Source organism: Castor canadensis, chromosome 14 (genome assembly GCF_047511655.1).
Source record: "Castor canadensis chromosome 14, mCasCan1.hap1v2, whole genome shotgun sequence".
NCBI lineage: Eukaryota > Metazoa > Chordata > Mammalia > Rodentia > Castoridae > Castor > Castor canadensis.
Window position 1 is genome coordinate 16662810 of NC_133399.1, and position 17957 is coordinate 16680766.

Genomic DNA, 17957 nt, shown 5'->3' on the forward strand with positions numbered 1-17957 from the left:
TTTCCTCAGAATCCTAGAATTCCCACCTTATGGGTCACCTCTTTGTCTTTGAGTACACCAATCAAATTAAGTTTCTTTCCATGCTCTCCAATCATGTCTGCTCTTCACCTATTCCCTCCCCTAAAACTGAACCCTAGGCAATCACAAAGATTGTGAACCCAAACTCATCCATCATGGTGAGGGGCAGACTTGCATGAGAGATTAAAAACTGAGTGGACTTCCCAGTCAGTGTGTGCTGGCTTGCCTGGCTTAGGTCAGAGACACATACACACTGTACTGCAGAAGTAAAAAAAAGGTTTTTTTGTAGTACTGGGGTTTGAACTCAGGGCCTACACCTTGAGCTGCTCCACCAGCCATTTTTTTTTTTGCAATGAGATTTTTTTTGAGATAGGGTCTCACGAACTATTTGCCATGGGCTGGCTTTGAACCATGATCCTCCTGATCTTTGCCTCTTGAGTAGCTAGGATTATAGGCTTGAGCCACTGGTGCTAGCATGCAGAAGTAAATTTTGCCTTGCTCATCAACTTTCCAATATGTGTGTATGATTTGTGATCAGATATTTCTAACAACAGGTAGCAGTTAGACATAAGTAGTGGTCACAAGAGGAAAAAGGAAGAAATTATTTTAATCCAATTTCCCAACTCCACTAATCTCTATTAAGATCAGGTAGCCAGAGCCCAGAGGCAATCACAGGATGCTTTGAAGTTAACCACTATCCCAAAGCTTAATTGACTTTTTTTAGTAAAAGTAACAGTAAAATTTATTAGAAGAGGAATACGCTTTCAACAGACTAAAAGAGGGTTGTCTCTAGAGTGAGAGCAATGGAGTCAGTAGGAGAGAGAAAGAGAGAGAGACACTTCCTGTTTCCCACACAGGAAATGGGAGCAAAAACTTCTTAATTCACTCTTTACACAAGAATAACCCACATCCTAAACATCAAGTAGTTCTGGTTCAGGGAGGCTTTCACAAGTGAATTTAACAAAACAAAAACCCAGACCTAAGAGCTAGACAGAGCAAAGGTTAGGAATTTGCAACAGAAATACTCTATCAATTATAGTAGGCACTAGAAGGCACAATGTCTCTCTTAACAGGACAATGACTCAAACTCATGAAATCACCCCAAGGGTAAAAGGACCCCAAGCTAAGTGTTTCTTAATATAAATAGTCCAACCTTGACCCTGTTCTTCTAACCCACTTTTAGTCTGTTGAAAGTGTATTCTTTTCCTAATAAACCTTGCTATCACTTTTACTGAATCTTTGCATTTTGCTTGAATTCTTCTTCTGCTGGACACAAGAACCAAGGTAATTTCAAGGCCATTTTTCCAGTGGAAACAAACTCAGGGCCTCACATTTGCTAGGCAGGCACTCTACCACTCAAGCCACTACACCAGCCCTTTTTGTGATAGTTTTGTTTTTTTTTGAGATAGTATCTTGTAAACTATTTGCCCAGGCTGACTTTGAGCCAAGATCCTTCTGATCTCTTCTTCCCAAATAGCTAGGATTACAGGCATGAGCCACTGGTTCCCAGCTAACATGAAACATTTGGCAATAGCATTTCTTGCATGTGGCATAAAAGAGAACTTGGATATCTGGGTGCAGTGGTTCAAGCATGTAATCCCAGCAAGAAGGGAGGTGGAGATTGGGAGGATCACAGAAGGAGCCCAGTCTGGGCAAAAAGTTAGCAAGACCCCATCTCAAAGCTGGGTATGATAGTGTGTGCCTGTCATCCCAGCTATGAGGGAGGTCCTAGATAGAAGGATTGAGTTCTGAGTTGAGCTCCATGCAAAAACGTGAGACTTACCTGAAAAATAACCAAATCATGAAGGGTGGGGTGCGTGGCTCATGTGGTAGTTTGCCTGCCTAGCAAGAACAAGTCCCTGAATTCACACCCCATATCTCCAAAACAAGCAAGCAAACAAAACAATGTTGTAATTGCACAACCGGGAATTTATACACTTTCCTAATTCTCTTTTAGTGCTCCCATTCCATTTGTTTCGGGAGGCTGCTAGCTGAGATACAGGACTCTGAGGCAGTTTAGTAGGAAGCAACATTTTATTGTGCCAGGACAGACTCAGTGGACTTAGCCCAAAGGCTGAGCCCCAAGAACAAAGGGGCCTCACCTTATGTACCCTTGCAAGCAGGTTACAGAGGCAATAAAATTAAAAAGCAAGGTTTAACACATATATGGTTACGTGCAACTCCATAGGCTACTTCAGCCTAGTTGTTTAGTGCCCTTCTACCCCTAGTGCTATGTGACCTTCTTCACCTTCGAGTTCTTTAGGTTTTCTCTCTCTGCTATGCCATCCCTTTCCCCCTGCTACTTTATCAGACTCAGGCCTGTATGTTTTCTTCTGATCCTCCTCCCTGCTACATTTTTCCCCTCTTTGATGCTCGGACACACCCAGGGTCAAAGAGCATCATCATAATTTAGGGGTTTGTATTATTATAGCATTATTACATGTGTGACCATTTTTTTTTTCTGTAACAGGCTTTATAATAGCCTTGATAAACCACAGCACCAGAGGAACCAGACAGGGCAATATTAAGCACGCTCCTAGGATTAGGCCCATTGCCCCTATCAGGGTTTTGAATCCACCTAAGGCAGAAAACCACCCTCCAAACAGGTCACTGGGATCCCATCCTCTCCAAGTCTGGATGGGAACATGGGCAAGCTTTCCCATTTTGTCTGTGATCTCTTTTATGACCTTTTTAAAAATCATTAATCTGTAAGCAGCAGTTTCTCAGGTTACGTTTTTACAAATTTCCTCAGAAGCCAGCAAATAGTCTAAAGCCAAGCAGTCTGATAGATGGCATTGTGCATCTTAGTGCTTTGTTTTGTCAGCAAATTGAGGGCCCTTGCAGTTTCATTAGTTCTAATTTTAACAACAGCCTGTAACCTGATGATGTGGTTGAACATATATATAGGGGTGTGATAGCCCCAGGACCATCTTTTGCTCAGGTGGCAGGACCATAGTACTGGATGATTTACTCAGGAGGCTATTTGTCACCTTTTTCCCAAGCCCAGTGGTCTCCCATGTTGGTCCCCCCACAAACATAGCATAAAGTGACATTCAGTGTCTGGGCATAGACTCAGCCAGTGAGTGGAACAAGTTTTTAGCTTTGGCAGAGATGGAAAATTTACTCCTCATCTCCTTATAAAAGGAGTGAAAAACTTGGTATGAGGAACTCTCATGGGTAACAGTTACTAATCTGAGGTGTATCAGACTCTGAGGGTCAAGACCCTTTTTATCCATTTTTATACTAATTACTTTTTCCGTGTGTAATGAGATGGCTTAAGTATAGTGAAATTTACAGGGATACAGGTGCCACAGGTGTAGTTAGGGGCAGCTTTCCCTTGTGAAGGAGGGCTTCATATTTTGTCCTTTGTTAATAAGCCAGATCAGTAACAATAAATAGTAATTATGCATCCTGTTCAAAAGAGATAGAAGAGAGCAAATAAAAACCTTTCACTGTGAGACCGATCAACAAGGGCGGTTTCTGCCAAGCCTATGGTGAAGACGAGGGTGAGAACTACAGCAACAGATACAAACAAGTGGTGACAGTGCATTACAGTGAGATAACTGGAGTGAAAAATAACCTGTTTGTCCCATTGGAGAGTCGACTCCTCAACTTTCTGCTGTGCTTAGACTAGTCAGCTTTCAGAGTGACTAGAGCAGGGCTGTCATCCCACTGTTCTTGGTCCCCTGTTGTTTCCTGGGAAGCAGAGTCCTGTCGAGGGAGGGCACTCAGGTTCCTGAGGGTGATCCTACAAGGTGAAGCCAATCAGGGATGCATTTCCATTTGAGAGAAGCTGGCTTGACTCAACTGTGGTGGATCCAAGGAGCAATCTCTGCTACTTTAACTGCAGTGGGAGTAGTAGACAAGATAACAACAAAATGGGATTTTAATAGGTGGACATTTTATTTATTTATTTATTTACCCAGACAATGTCTTTTTTTTTTTTAACTGAGTAGAATTACCATGGCAACAATATATTATCAGTATATATGTCCAAGAAAATGTGTTGGTTTAAAAAAAAGTTAAAACCACCATCTTTAAGTATCAAAGGACATGTTTAGAGCCAGTAAAAATAGTTATTTTGTCTCTATTTAAGTAGAAGACCCTGTCTAAAAATAAGAGTTTGTGTCTGGAAGGGCTTTAATGCCAGATAGCTACACATGCATAAGAACCATTTCTTTAATCCTCTCAGCCTCGGTTATTTTGAGAGGTTTGGGACAAGTGACTCCATTTGAACTTTGATGGCATTCCCCTCTTTGTCTTCAAACTGCTTGTCTCTGAGCAGTCTCTTCTGAAGATCTGTCCAAGTACTAACCAGGCCCGACCCTACTTAGCTTTCAAGATCAGACGAGATCAGGTGTGTTTAGGATCCTATGGCCTCAGACTGAAGATCTTTCTTGATTGGTTGCTCTTTTCTGGATTTTGTCTATTTTGTTGGTTTTGGTCCCATGTTGGGGGTTGGGAGGAATAATGAGCAGATCAGGTGGGAGTCAGTGCCAAATAGACCCTTTTGGCCAAATTTAAGCAACAAAGAGGTTAAGAAGGAGTGGATCTTAGGCACTGGGCTTCTAGACAAGGACAATACAAAACAAAATCTACAAAAGCAGATGTCTAAAAAGCTAGTCTTGTTGACACATAAGTAGTTATTAAGAGTCATTTTTCATGGACTTGATTGTAAATGCCCCAGAAGGATCAGAACTGTAATGACAAAAACTTAAGAGTCATGGTTAAAATTTTGATGGACAATTTAGCAATTAACAGAACAGTGTATCAGTACCACTAACTTTTTGTTACCATGTTTATATAAATTTTGTATTTTAGAAGGCTTGATCTACTTGAAAAACATAAATATATTTAATATATAGGAACCAGCAACAGCATCACAATTCTATAAAGTTTATATATACATATTAGTTTAGTTGTTCTTGAAGGAAAATCTTAGATTTTTATCAGTTGTAGGGGGAAAGAACAGTTTTCATAAACCCAAATAGCCCAATCACAGACACATACATGTAGGATACCAACTTTATTAGAATCACCCAAGGCAACAGTTGTTTAACCATGAGGTCATCTAGAAAGTTTTATATCAGCTGTTAGAAAATAAGAGGTATGGAAGAGGCAGAGAGATGGTTCAAACACCAGTTCAGGGTTTACTGTTTAGGCAGAAGCCCTGGGGAGGGAGACCCCAGCAAGAGAGCTAGAGCCCATTGCCATACATAGGCTTGGGCTAGATAGAAGGGGCTAGTGGAAAAGTGCCAGGAAGGTCACTAAGGGATATTGTTGCTGGGCAACCAAGAAAGATAAGTTGTAGTGAGGTCACTGTCTGTTCAAGTATCCTTGGCATCTATCCAGGGAGATAAAGTTAAGCCATCTGCAAGGGGGAAGGGTTCTAGTCCTAACATGGCTGTCCTCATTGTTAACACCAACATAAACCAACTCCTAAATGAATATGACTTGGTTACCTTAGTAGTTAAAACCCCGACAAAAATCACCAAAGAACACAGGTAAATATTTATGGGGACTAAGTGTGGAGTTAGGAAACATAGTGGCCAAGAATCATGACTCAGATGTTGATAAGGGATCACATCCCAGATTGTTGACATTAACACATAGTTCATGACATAGAGCAGGATCCCACTAACCTGTAGTCAATGGAGCTTCCCCCCCCACAAATAACAGGCCCAACCTGACCATCCCAGGGCAAAAATTCCCTCCATGCAACATGTGGAAGGAGTAGGACTAACACCTTTACTCTGTTGAGTTCAATAAAAACTGGAGGTCTTGACTTCCAGTGTAGTGCTCCTTTTTGAGTTTTTTTTTTTTTAATCTTAGCTGGAGGATGTTCTTTGGGTTTTTAAAAATTCATTTATTCATATATGCATACATTGCTTGGGTCATTTCTCCCCCCTACCTCCCTCCCACACTCTCTCCCCCTGTACTTTGGCTTTGTTTTACATAAATAAATCTGTGTTAACCTTCATATCAGTGTAGCAGTACACCCTGTGCTCAGCTGCCTCTTGTCTTTCTGTGTTTTAATAAGCTCTTGTTGTCCTGACAAATTTGTGGATTAACCTGTAGCATGTAAAAGTCCTGACAAAATAAAACAAAAACTATCTTTAAGACAATGTTTTGTAAATGTTATCAAGAACAATACAATATTTTAAAGATAACCTTATTGTTATAAGCTTAGAGAATTAAGTTTTAGTTTAACATCAGTACATTACATTTTGATCTTACAAAACCTTTAATGTAACTCTTAGATTTTAGTCAACTTAATCACTTACATAAGTATCTATAAGCTCCACCTTTTTATGACAACTTATTTTGTATCCCCTGTGGGAGCTTGTCTTTACCTTTTTTTTAAAGTATTTTTTATCCTTTTGTTTTAAAAACCATATCTTTAATATCATATATATATGCTACTTGTTGAAATTAACTCATAAAATCTTTTAACTTAGAACCTTATATTTGTATGAAAAAAACAAGAAAGCAACCTTCAAATTGTTTTTGTATGAAAGCAATTTATAGAAAGCCCATTTGTTAATAGACCCATGTATTATAAGACAGAATTAAATTCCAGTTTGTATTTATGGCAGAATGAAACATCTAAGGTCATTTCTTTAACTACCCAAATTTTAAGATTCCTGCTGTGGGCTGTGGCCCTCCCTTTTCTTTTTCTTTTCTTTTCTCCTCTGGTCTGAGATGGAGTGTTAATCCCTGAATGCCTGCTTCTTGGTGAGACCTGATTGAAATAAGTTTGAAAACTGATTTTCTTAAAAAATAGCAGTAGAACAGAGTAATCATTTTTTACACTGACTCTATAATAAGAACTGTTCTCAAGATGTTTACATATTTATATGTAAAAAAGCCTAAGCAGTTTATAACAGAGGTCTTTAAAATAAATACCTTGGGTTTTTTTTGGCACCTTATGTATCATATTAACCTTATAGCATCATTTTAAGAACCACTTTGAAGATGCTTACATACACATACACACTGTGAGCACACCATTAGATGGATTCATAATCAGCCATTAGCAAGGGAAACATAAGCATCTCATGACTGTCTCAACGTCAGACCTAGCCTATTGTACCAACCTTTTGGAACAGGTTTTTTTTTTATTAGCAACAGTCAAAGTTGCTCCTTTTTTCCCGCCCTTTTAGGTAGGTTCTCCCTGTTTATACTCCCTAGAAGTAAAGGTGCCAGAAAGTTTAGTATTTCTGGCATATGTTAATAATCCTAATTACTATTTACTTTTTATTTTCGAGACATAAAAACACAAATGAAGGAGTGTATTAAACCTTTCATCTTTTTCTGTCTCCAAAGATTTTATGACATTTCATTTTCTCTCTCTCTCTTCCCTCTCTCTCTTTCCCCACCCTCTCTCTCCTCACTTCATTCATGAAGACCTCATCCCAATTTTGTTTTCATTCCTCCACATCCCCCTCTCTACATTCACAACCCTTCCGCAACATTCCTTTTCTTTCAAGTCAGACCAGATCTTATGTATCAGTGCAAGTCCATCTTTCATGTGTTAATTTTTGTAAGAGCTCAGTTAGTGCTGAGCCTCAATCCTCCTTCAGGATGCCCATTTTGGGTGAAGATGTGCAAATTGGGGCACCAAAGCTACCCATCCAGACTGGAAGACTCTGAAATCTCCTCAGTCCACCCAGTAAATTGCTACCTGAATTTAAATAAACAAGAGTCTGGTTTTTGAAGATCAGTTTTAGCTTCTTGGCTTTTCCCATTCTCCTGGGTGTTAGAGGTTTTTTTTTTTTCAATTACTCTGTAAACTTCATTAACTACAGTTTTATTTAGTGACCCTTTTGGGGGCCATCCTACACCAAAAGCAGGTCAATCTACTTCACAAAGGACCTTTAGCTTGTTAGGAGTTAATTTAACTCCATAGTCTCCATTAAATCACCTTTTAAAGTTTTTAACCATACACTCCAAGGGAGTGTTCCTACTCTGGCCTCTGCCCATCTCCCGTTACAGACTGCCAGACAGACACAGAGGGGGAGGGGCTTTGGAAAAACAGCTGCTTCATCCATCTCTTGCTGCTCCCCTCGTGGGGATTTGAGTCTCTCTGGCCATAGTGAGTCCATATAAACCTTGGACTGGAGGCCCTGTTAGGGCTCACCCTTGACCTTATGAGTTTGCCATGGAACTGAGGATTGGAACTCCTCACTCACTTCACAGCTGGGCTGCATCTCAGGCTTGCACTTTCACATACTCTCATACAGCACAGTACTTCCACCCCACTCCCCGAACCTGAGAGACACGGTTTCACCCCAAAAGGTGGTTAGTAGAGTCTCTGGGAGGTGATCAATCTCCCCTTCTGCCTCCTGAGGCAGGCCTGAATTCTAGTCCGGGTTCTTACCAGTCTGATGAGTGGTACTCCCTCCCCCACTGGTTCCTGTGCCTTACTGGGTTCCATTGTGCATCCAAGACCCTCACCCCAACCCACTGGAAGGATAAATCTCCCCTTCAGATCAAGCTGTCTGTTGGTGCCTGGTGGGGTCTTCTCCTGTTGGTCCAGTGGGACACACCCTGGTGACAAGGGAGGTGATAACTCACCATCTCCACAATCCCGGATAATGAGCCCCCAAGAAATGTTGCGTGAGGCTGCTAGCTGAGATAAGGGACTCTGAGATAGATTAGCAGGAAGCAACATTTTATTGTGCCAGCACAGATGTAGTGGACTCATGTCCAAAGGCTGAGCCCCAAGAACAAAGGGGTCTCACCTTATATACCCTTGCAAGCAGGTTACAAAGGCAATAAAGTTAAAAAACAAGGCTTAACCCATATATGGTTATGTGCAACTCTATAGGCTACTTCAGCCTAGTTGTTTAGTGCCCTTCTGCCCCTAGTTCTTTGTGACCTTCTTCACCTTTAAATTCTTTTATTTATTTATTTCATTATTTATTTTATGTATTTATTTTTATTCACATGTGCATACAATGTTTGGGTCATTTCTCCCCCCTCCCTCTTTCCGTTACCCCCCCCTCCGCACCCTCCCTCTCCCCTCCAACCCCTCACTACCCAGCAGAAACTATTTTGCCCTTACGTCTAATTTTGTTGAAGAGAGAGTATAAGCAATAATAGGAAGGAACAAGGGTTTTCCCAGTTGAGATAAGGATAGCTATACAGGGAGTTGACTCACATTAATTTCCTGTGCATGTGTGTTACCTTCTAGGTTAATTGTTCTTGATCTAACCTTTTCTCTAGTTCCTGGTCCTCTTCTATTGGCCTCAGTTGCTTTTAAGTTATCTGCTTTAGTTTCTCTGTGTTGAGGGCAACAAATGCTATCTGGTTTTTTAGGTGTCTTACCTATCCTCACACCTCCCTTGTGTGCTCTTGCTTTTATCATGTGCTCAAAGTCCAATCACCTTGTTGTGTTTGCCCTTGATCTAATGTCCGCATATGAGGGAGAACATACGATTTTTGGTCTTTTGGGCCAAGCTAACCTCATTCAGAATGATGTTCTCCAATTCCATCCATTTACCAGTGAATAACATTTCGTTCTTCTTCATGGCTGCATAAAATTCCACTGTGTATAAATACCACATTTTCTTAATCCATTCGTCAGTAGTGGGGCACCTTGGATGTTTCCATAACTTGGCTGTTGTGAATAGTGCTGCAGTAAACATGGGTGTGCAGGTGCCTCAGGAGTAACCTGAGTCATATTCTTTTGGGTATATCCCCAAGAGTGGTGTTGCTGGAGCATATAGTAGATCAATGTTTAGCTTTTTAAGTAGCCTCCAAATTTTTTTCCAGAGTGGTTGTACTAGTTTACATTCCCACCAGCAGTGTAAGAGGGTTCCTTTTCCCACGCATCCTTGCCAACACCTGTTGTTGGTGGTGTTGCTAATGATGGCTATTCTAACAGGGGTGAGGTGGAATCTTAGTGTGGTTTTAATTTGCATTTCCTTTATTGCTAGAGATGGTGAGCATTTTTTCATGTGGTTTTTGGCCATTTGAATTTCTTCTTTTGAGAAAGTTCTGTTTAGTTCACTTGCCCATTTCTTTATTGGTTCATTAGTTTTGGGAGAATTTAGTTTTTTAAGTTCCCTATATATTCTGGTTATCAGTCCTTTGTCTGATGTATAGCTGGCAAATATTTTCTCCCACTCTGTGGGTGTTCTCTTCAGTTTAGAGACCATTTCTTTTGTTGAGCAGAAGTCTTTTAGTTTTACGAAGTCCCATTTATCTATGCTGTCTCTTAGTTGCTGTACTGCTGGGGTTCCATTGAGAAAGTTCTTACCTATACCTACTAATTCCAGAGTATTTCCTACTCTTTTCTGTATCAACTTTAGAGTTTGTGGTCTGATATTAAGATCCTTGATCCATTTTGAGTTAATCTTGGTATAGGGTGATATACATGGATCTAGTTTCAGTTTTTCGCAGACTGCTAACCAGTTTTCCCAGCAGTTTTTGTTGAAGAGGCTGCTTTATCTCCATCGTATATTTTTAGTGCCTTTGTCAAAGACAAGTTGGTCATAGTTGTGTGGCTTCATATCTGGGTTCTCTATTCTGTTCCACTGGTCTTCATGTCTGTTTTTGTGTCAGTACCATGCTGTTTTTATTGTTATTGCTTTGTAATATAATTTGAAATCGGGTATTGTGATACCTGCAGAATTGTTCTTTTGACTGAGTATTGCCTTGGCTATTCGTGGCCTCTTATGTTTCCATATAAATATAACAGATTTTTCAATGTCTTTAATGAATGTCATTGGAATTTTGATGGTAATTGCATTAAACATGTAGATTACTTTTGGGAGTATAGACATTTTTACTATGTTGATTCTACCAATCCATGAGCATAGGAGATCTCTCCACTTTCTATAGTGTTCCTCAATCTCTTTCTTCAGAAGTTTATAGTTTTCCTTGTAGAGGTCGTTCACATCCTTTGTTAGGTTTACACCTAGGTATTTGATTTTTTTGAGGCTATTGTAAATGGAATTGTTTTCATATATTCTCACTTTGTTCATTATTAGTGTATAGAAATGCTAATTTTTCTATGTTGATTTTATATCCTGCTACCTTGCTATAGCTATTGATGGTGTCTAGGAGCTTTTGAGTAGAGTTTTTTGGGTCTTTAAGGTATAGGATCATGTCGTCTGCAAATAGGGATATTTTGACAGTTTCTTTACCTATTTGTATTCCTTTTATTCCTTCTTCTTGCCTAATTGCTCTGGCTAGGAATTCCAGTACTATGTTGAATAGGAGTGGAGATAGTGGGCATCCTTGTCTAGTTCCTGATTTTAGAGGGAATGGTTTCAGTTTTTCTCCATTAAGTATAATGCTGGCTGTAGGTTTGTCATATATAGCTTTTATAATGTTGAGGTAGTTTCCTTCTATTCCTAGTTTTCTTAGAGCTTTTATCATGAAATGGTGTTGGATCTTATCAAAGGCTTTTTCTGCATCAAGTGGTTTTTGTCTTTGCTTCTGTTAATGTGGTTTATTACATTTATTGATTTTCATATGTTGAACCACCCCTTCATTCCAGGGATGACACCTACTTGGTCGTGGTGAATGATTTTTTTGATGTGTTGTTGAATTTGGTTTGCCATTATTTTATTGAGGATTTTTGCATCAATGTTTATTAAGGAGACTGGCCTATAGTTCTCCTTTTTGGAGGTGTCTTTGCCTGGTTTTGGGATAAGTGTAATACTGGCTTCATAAAATGTGTTTGGCAGTTTTCCTTCCCTTTCTATTTCATGGAACAGTTTAAGGAGGGTTGGTATCAGTTCTTCTTTAAAGGTCTGATAGAATTCAGCAGAGAATCCATCAGGTCCTGGACTTTTCTTTTTTGGGGAGACTCTTGATTGCTGCTTCAATTTCCTTTTGTGTTATAGATCTATTCAGGTGATTAATATCCTCTTGGTTCAGTTTTGGATGATCATATGTATCTAGAAATCCATCCATTTCTTTAAGATTTCGAATTTATTTGAATATTGTTTCTCAAAGTAGTCTCTGATGATTTCCTGGACTTCCATGGTGTTTGTTGTTATCTCCCCTTTTGCATTCCTGATTCTATTAATTTGGGTTTTTTTCTCTCATTTTAGTCAGGTTTGTCATGGGTCTGTTGATCTTGTTTATTTTTTCAAAGAACCAACTTTTTTTTTTATTATTCATATGTGCATACAAGGCTTGGGTCATTTCTCCCCCCTGCCCCCACCCCCTCCCTTACCACCCTCTCCACCCCCTCCCTCTTCCCCCTACCCCCTCAATACCCAGCAGAAACTATTTTGCTCTTATTTCTAATTTTGTTGTAGAGAGAGTATAAGCCATAATAGGAAGGAACAAGGGTTTTTGCTGGTTGAGATAAGGATAGCTATACAGGGAGTTGACTCACATTAATTTCCTGTGCATGTGTGTTACCTTCTAGGTTAATTCTTTTTGATCTCACCTTTTCTCTAGTTCCTGGTCCCCTTTTCCTATTGGCCTCAGTTGTTTTTAAGGTATCTGCTTCAGTTTCTCTGCGTTAAGGGCAACAAATGCTAACTAATTTTTTAGGTGTCTTACCTATCCTCACCCATCCCTTGTGTGCTAAAGCTTTTATCATGTGCTCAAAGTCCAATCCCCTTGTTGTGTTTGCCCTTGTCTAATGTCCACAATGAGGGAGAAAATACAATTTTTGGTCTTTTGGGCCAGGCTAACCTCACTCAGGATGATGTTCTCCAATTCCATACATTTACCAGCAAATGATAACATTTCGTTCTTCTTCATGGCTGCATAAAATTCCATTGTGTATAGATACCACATTTTCTTAATCCATTCATCAGTGGTGGGGAATCTTGGCTGTTTCCATAACTTGGCTATTGTGAATAGTGCCGTAATAAACATGGGTGTGCAGGTGCCTCTGGAGTAACCTGTGTCACAGTCTTTTGGGTATATCCCCAAGAGTGATATTGCTGGATCAAATGGTAGATCAATGTCCAGCTTTTTAAGTAGCCTCAAAATTTTTTTACAGAGTGGTTGTACTAGTTTACATTCCCACCAGCAGTGTAAGAGGGTTCCTTTTTCCCCGAATCCTCGCCAACACCTGTTGTTGGTGGTGTTGCTGATGATGGCTATTCTAACAGGGGTGAGGTGGAATCTTAGTGTGGTTTTAATTTGCATTTCCTTTATTGCTAGAGATGGTGAGCATTTTTTCATGTGGTTTTTGGCCATTTGAATTTCTTCTTTTGAGAAAGTTCTGTTTAGTTCACTTGCCCATTTCTTTATTGGTTCATTAGTTTTGGGAGAATTTAGTTTTTTAAGTTCCCTATATATTCTGGCTATCAGTCCTTTGTCTGATGTATAGCTGGCAAATATTTTCTCCCACTCTGTGGGTGTTCTCTTCAGTTTAGAGACCATTTCTTTTGATGAACAGAAGATTTTTGGTTTTATGAGGTCCCATTTATCTATGCTATCTCTTAGTTGCTGTGCTGCTGGGGTTCCATTGAGAAAGTTCTTACCTATACCTACTAACTCCAGAGTATTTCCTACTCTTTCCTGTATCAACTTTAGAGTTTGTGGTCTGATATTAAGATCCTTGATCCATTTTGAGTTAATCTTGGTATAGGGTGATATACATGGATCTAGTTTCAGTTTTTTGCAGACTGCTAACCAGTTTTCCCAGCAGTTTTTGTTGAAGAGGCTGCTATTTCTCCATCGTATATTTTTAGCTCCTTTGTCAAAGACAAATTGGCAAAGAACCAACTTTTTGTTTCATTAATTCTTTGTATGGTGTTTTTGGTTTCTATTTCATTGATTTCAGCTCTTATTTTTATTATTTCTCTCCTTCTATTTGTTTTGGGATTTGCTTGTTCTTGTTTTTCTAGGAGTTTGAGATGTATCATTAGGTCATTGATTTGGGATCTTTCAGTCTTTTTAATATATGCACTCATGTTTATAAACTTTCCTCTCAGGACTGCCTTTGCCATGTCCCATAGGTTCTGGTAGGTTGTGTTTTCATTTTCATTGATTTCCAGGAACTTTTTAGTTTCCTCTTTTATTTCATCAATGACCCATTGTTCATTAAGTAATGAGTTATTCAGTTTCCAGGTGTTTGCATGTTTTTTGTTTTTACTTTTGTTGTTGAGTTCTAGTTTTATTGCATTGTGATCAGATAGAATGCATGGTATGATTTCTATTTTCTTATATTTCCTGAGGCTTGCTTTGTGCCCTAGGATATGATCTATTTTGGAGAAGGTTCCATGGGCTGCTGAGAAGAATGCATATTGTGTAAAAGTTGGGTGAAATGTTCTGCAGACATAAGTAGGTCCATTTGATCTATGGTATATTTTAATCTAGGATTTATTTATTGATTTTTTTGTTTGGGTGACCTATCTATTGATGATAATGGGGTGTTAAAGTCTCCCACAACCACTGTGTTGGAATTAATATTTGCTTTTAGGTCTTTCAGGGTATGTTTGATGAAATTGGGTGTGTTGACATTGGGTGCATACAGGTTGATAATTGTTATTTCCTTTTGGTCTATTTCCCCTTTAATTAGTATGTAATGTCCTTCTTTATCTCTTTTGATCAATGTAGGTTTGAAGTCTACTTTGTCAGAGATAAGTATTGCTACTCCTGCCTGTTTTCAGGGGCTCTGGCTTGGTAAATCTTCTTTCAGCCTTTCATCCTAAGCCTATGCTTATTTCTGTCGGTAAGATGGGTCTTCTGTAAGCAACAAATTGTTGGATCTTCCTTTTAAATCCATTTTGTCAAACGGTGCCTTTTGATGGGGGAATTAAGTCCATTAACATTAAGTGTTAGTACTGATAGGTATGTGGTGATTCCTGTCATTTAGTTGTCTTAGTTGTTTGAAGGTTTGATTGTGTGTACCTAAGTTGAGGTTACTCTCTACTTTCTAGCTTTTTCTTTTTCTGTAGTTTGGTGCTGCCTGCCCTTTCATGGTTATATTGGGTTTCACTTTCTGTGTGCAGAATTCCTTGAAGAATCATTTGTAGGGATGGCTTTGTGGTCACATATTGTTTTACTTTCTGCTTATCATGGAAGACTTTTATTGCTCCATCTATTTTCAATGATAGTTTTGCTGGGTAGAGTATCCTGGGGTTGAAGTTATTTTCATTCAGTACCCGGAAGATCTCACCCCAAGCTCTTCTTGCTTTTAATGTTTCTGTTGAGAAGTCTGCTGTGATTTTGATGGGTTTTTCTTTGTATGTTATTTATTTTTTCTCTCTTACAGCCTTCAATTTTCTTTCTCCAGTTTCTGTACTTGTTGTTTTAATGATAATATTCCATGGGGTAGTTCTATTTTGGTCTGGTCTGTTTGGTGTTCTGGAGGCCTCTTGCATCTGTATGGGAATAGATTTCTCTACATTTGGGAAATTTTCTGTTATTATTTTGTTAAACATATTACACATTCCCTTTGCTTGCACCTCTTCTCCTTCTTCAATGCCCATGATTCTCAGGTTTGGTCTTCTGATGGAGTCGGTGAGTTCTTGCATTTTCTTTTCACAGGTCTTGAGTTGTTTAGCTAATAGTTTTTTGGTTTTTCCTTTAATTGCCATTTCATCTTCAAGTTCTGAGATTCTGTCTTCTGTTTGTTCCATTCTGCTGGATTGGCTTTCCATTTTGTTTTGCAATTCTGTTTCGTTCTTTTTTCTGAGGTTTTCCGTATTCTGAGTCCCTTCCTCCTTAATGTTGTCTATTTTTGTCCTGAGTTCACTTATCTCTTTATTAATCATGTTCTTTGTTTCACTTTGGTGTTTATACAGTGCTTCTATGGTTTCTTTTATTTCTTCTTGTGCTTTTTCAAATTCTCTATTTTCGTTTTCTTGTAATTTCTTGAGTGTCTCCTGTACATTTTGGTTGACCATATCCAGTATCATCTCTATAAAATTCTCATTGATTACCTGTAGTATTTCTTCTTTTAGAGTTTTCTTGTGGGCTTCATTGGGTTCTTTGGCATAGTTTATCTTCATTTTGTTGGAGTCTGGATCTGAGTATCTGTTTTCTTCATTTGACTCTGGTTCCTGTGCTAATTTTTTGCTGTGGGGAAACTGGTTTCCCTGTTTTTTGTGTCTTCCCATCATTGCCCTTGGTATTGTTAGTATCCCTGTACTGTGTGCAATTAAGTATTTTCTAAGTTGTAATAATAACAATGGTGATATTTAGAATGGAAGGGTGAGAGGGGATGGAAAGCAAAGATGTTAAAGAAAAAGGGAGAAACAAATAAACAAGTAGAAAAAACAAAACAAACAAACAAAAAAGTTTCAAAGATATAAACAGGGAGAGATAGTGTACTAACCAACAGTAAGCTGAAGAGGCATTAGAGAGACAGAGAGAGGATTGAAAATAAAAAATAAAATAAATTAAGAAAAGAAAAGAAAAATAAAAAATAAATAAATGAAAAAGAAAAAAAATATAAAAAAATCTCCAAGTTCAAATGCAATAAAGTTTCAGTGTTAATAATTTTGGTGTTCGTCCCTCAGTCTCCAGTGCTGGAGATGATGTCTCAGAAGTAGTTCCTTGTTTTCTCATCAAAGGGGAACCAAAACTAATAAAAACAAAACAAAACAAAACAAAACAAAACAGCACAAAACAACAACCCCCCCCCCCCCACAAAGTGCCGAAAGTTCAAATGCAATACAGTTTCAGTAAGTTTTTCAGCATGCAGGTGTAGTTCAGTTATTGAACTACTGAGAGAAAAAAAGAGTCTGGAGAATGTTCTGTGAATGGCTATCTGCAGCTGTGACCTTTGAATTCTTCAGTTTTTATTTCTGTGCTATGCCATTCCTTCCCCCTGCTACTTTATCAACACTCAGGCCTAGTCTATTTCCTTCTGATCCTCTTTCCTGCTACACTTTGATGGAATATTCAATTTGCTGCTAGCACTTCTAGTTAGGTACAGCTCACTCTGTATGGAGACACCATTGGGCCAAACTTAAAATACATACAAGGCAGTTTTAGGGCAAACTTAATTCAATTTAACACAGTATACTGCAACATCTTGTTCTCTGACTAGAAAAATGTATACTTGCTACTTCATTTTTTGAGATTTATAGAAAAGCAGCAGAGAGAGCAAGAGAATTTCATAACACAAAATGTCACCCAGCTTCTGTGAATGTTAACCCCTTATATATACAATATATATATATCATAATCCCTGTTAATGCCCCTTACAACACTCCTATCATTCCTGTAAAGAAATCCAACTCTTCCTTTAGAGTAGTCCAAGACCTTAGAAAAATCAGTGCTGCTGTCAACTTTATCCTGTAGTCCCTAACCCATATACTCTTCTCTCCTAGATCCTACCCGAAACTTCTTTCTTTTCAGTCCTGGATCTCAACGATGCTTTCTTTATGATCCCCTCAGATCCCTCCTCCCAACCCTTATTTGCCCTCATATGGACAGATCCCATTACCCACCACACCCAACAATTAACTTGGAAAGTCCTTCCCCAGGGATTCAGAGACTCCCTGCACATTTTTGGCCAAGCCCTACAGCAGGTTCTCAATTTTCTCGATCTTTCCCCAAGCAAGCTCATCCAGTATGTGGATGACCTCCTTCTATGCATCCCCTCAAAATCTTCATGCAAGACCCACACAATTCCTCTTCTTAATTCACTAGCACACTGGGGATATCGGGTATCAAGGAACAAGGCCCAATTCATTTCAACCTCAGTCTCATACATGGGACTTTTATTAACTCCGGGATATCATCAAATACCCCAAACAAAAAAACTGCCATACTCCAAATCTCTCCTCCCAAACCAAAAAGGGACATTCTTTCTTTTCTGGGATTAACCAGGTATTGTAGAATTTGGATCCCTAATTATCTAATAATAGCCAAACCACTGTACAAGGTTGCTAAAGGAGACCTACGTGAGCCTTTACCTTGCCCCAGGGCCCTCTTAACCCTGTTTAATCTCCTCAAACAAGCTTTATCAAGGGCCCCTGCCCTTTCCATTCCAAATCACAATA

General features: G+C 39.0%; 1 long non-coding RNA gene across 1 annotated transcript in view; it reads right to left on the bottom strand.

Moving 5' to 3' along the window:
- Window positions 1-2033: 2033 nt before the first annotated feature.
- Window positions 2034-17957, bottom strand: part of LOC141416692 (uncharacterized) — a 38515-nt gene continuing 22591 nt past the window's right edge. Inside the window, exon 2 of the long non-coding RNA XR_012441304.1 lies at window positions 2034-3862. This is a non-coding gene — a long non-coding RNA (uncharacterized lncRNA). The remainder of the gene's footprint in view (window positions 3863-17957) is intronic.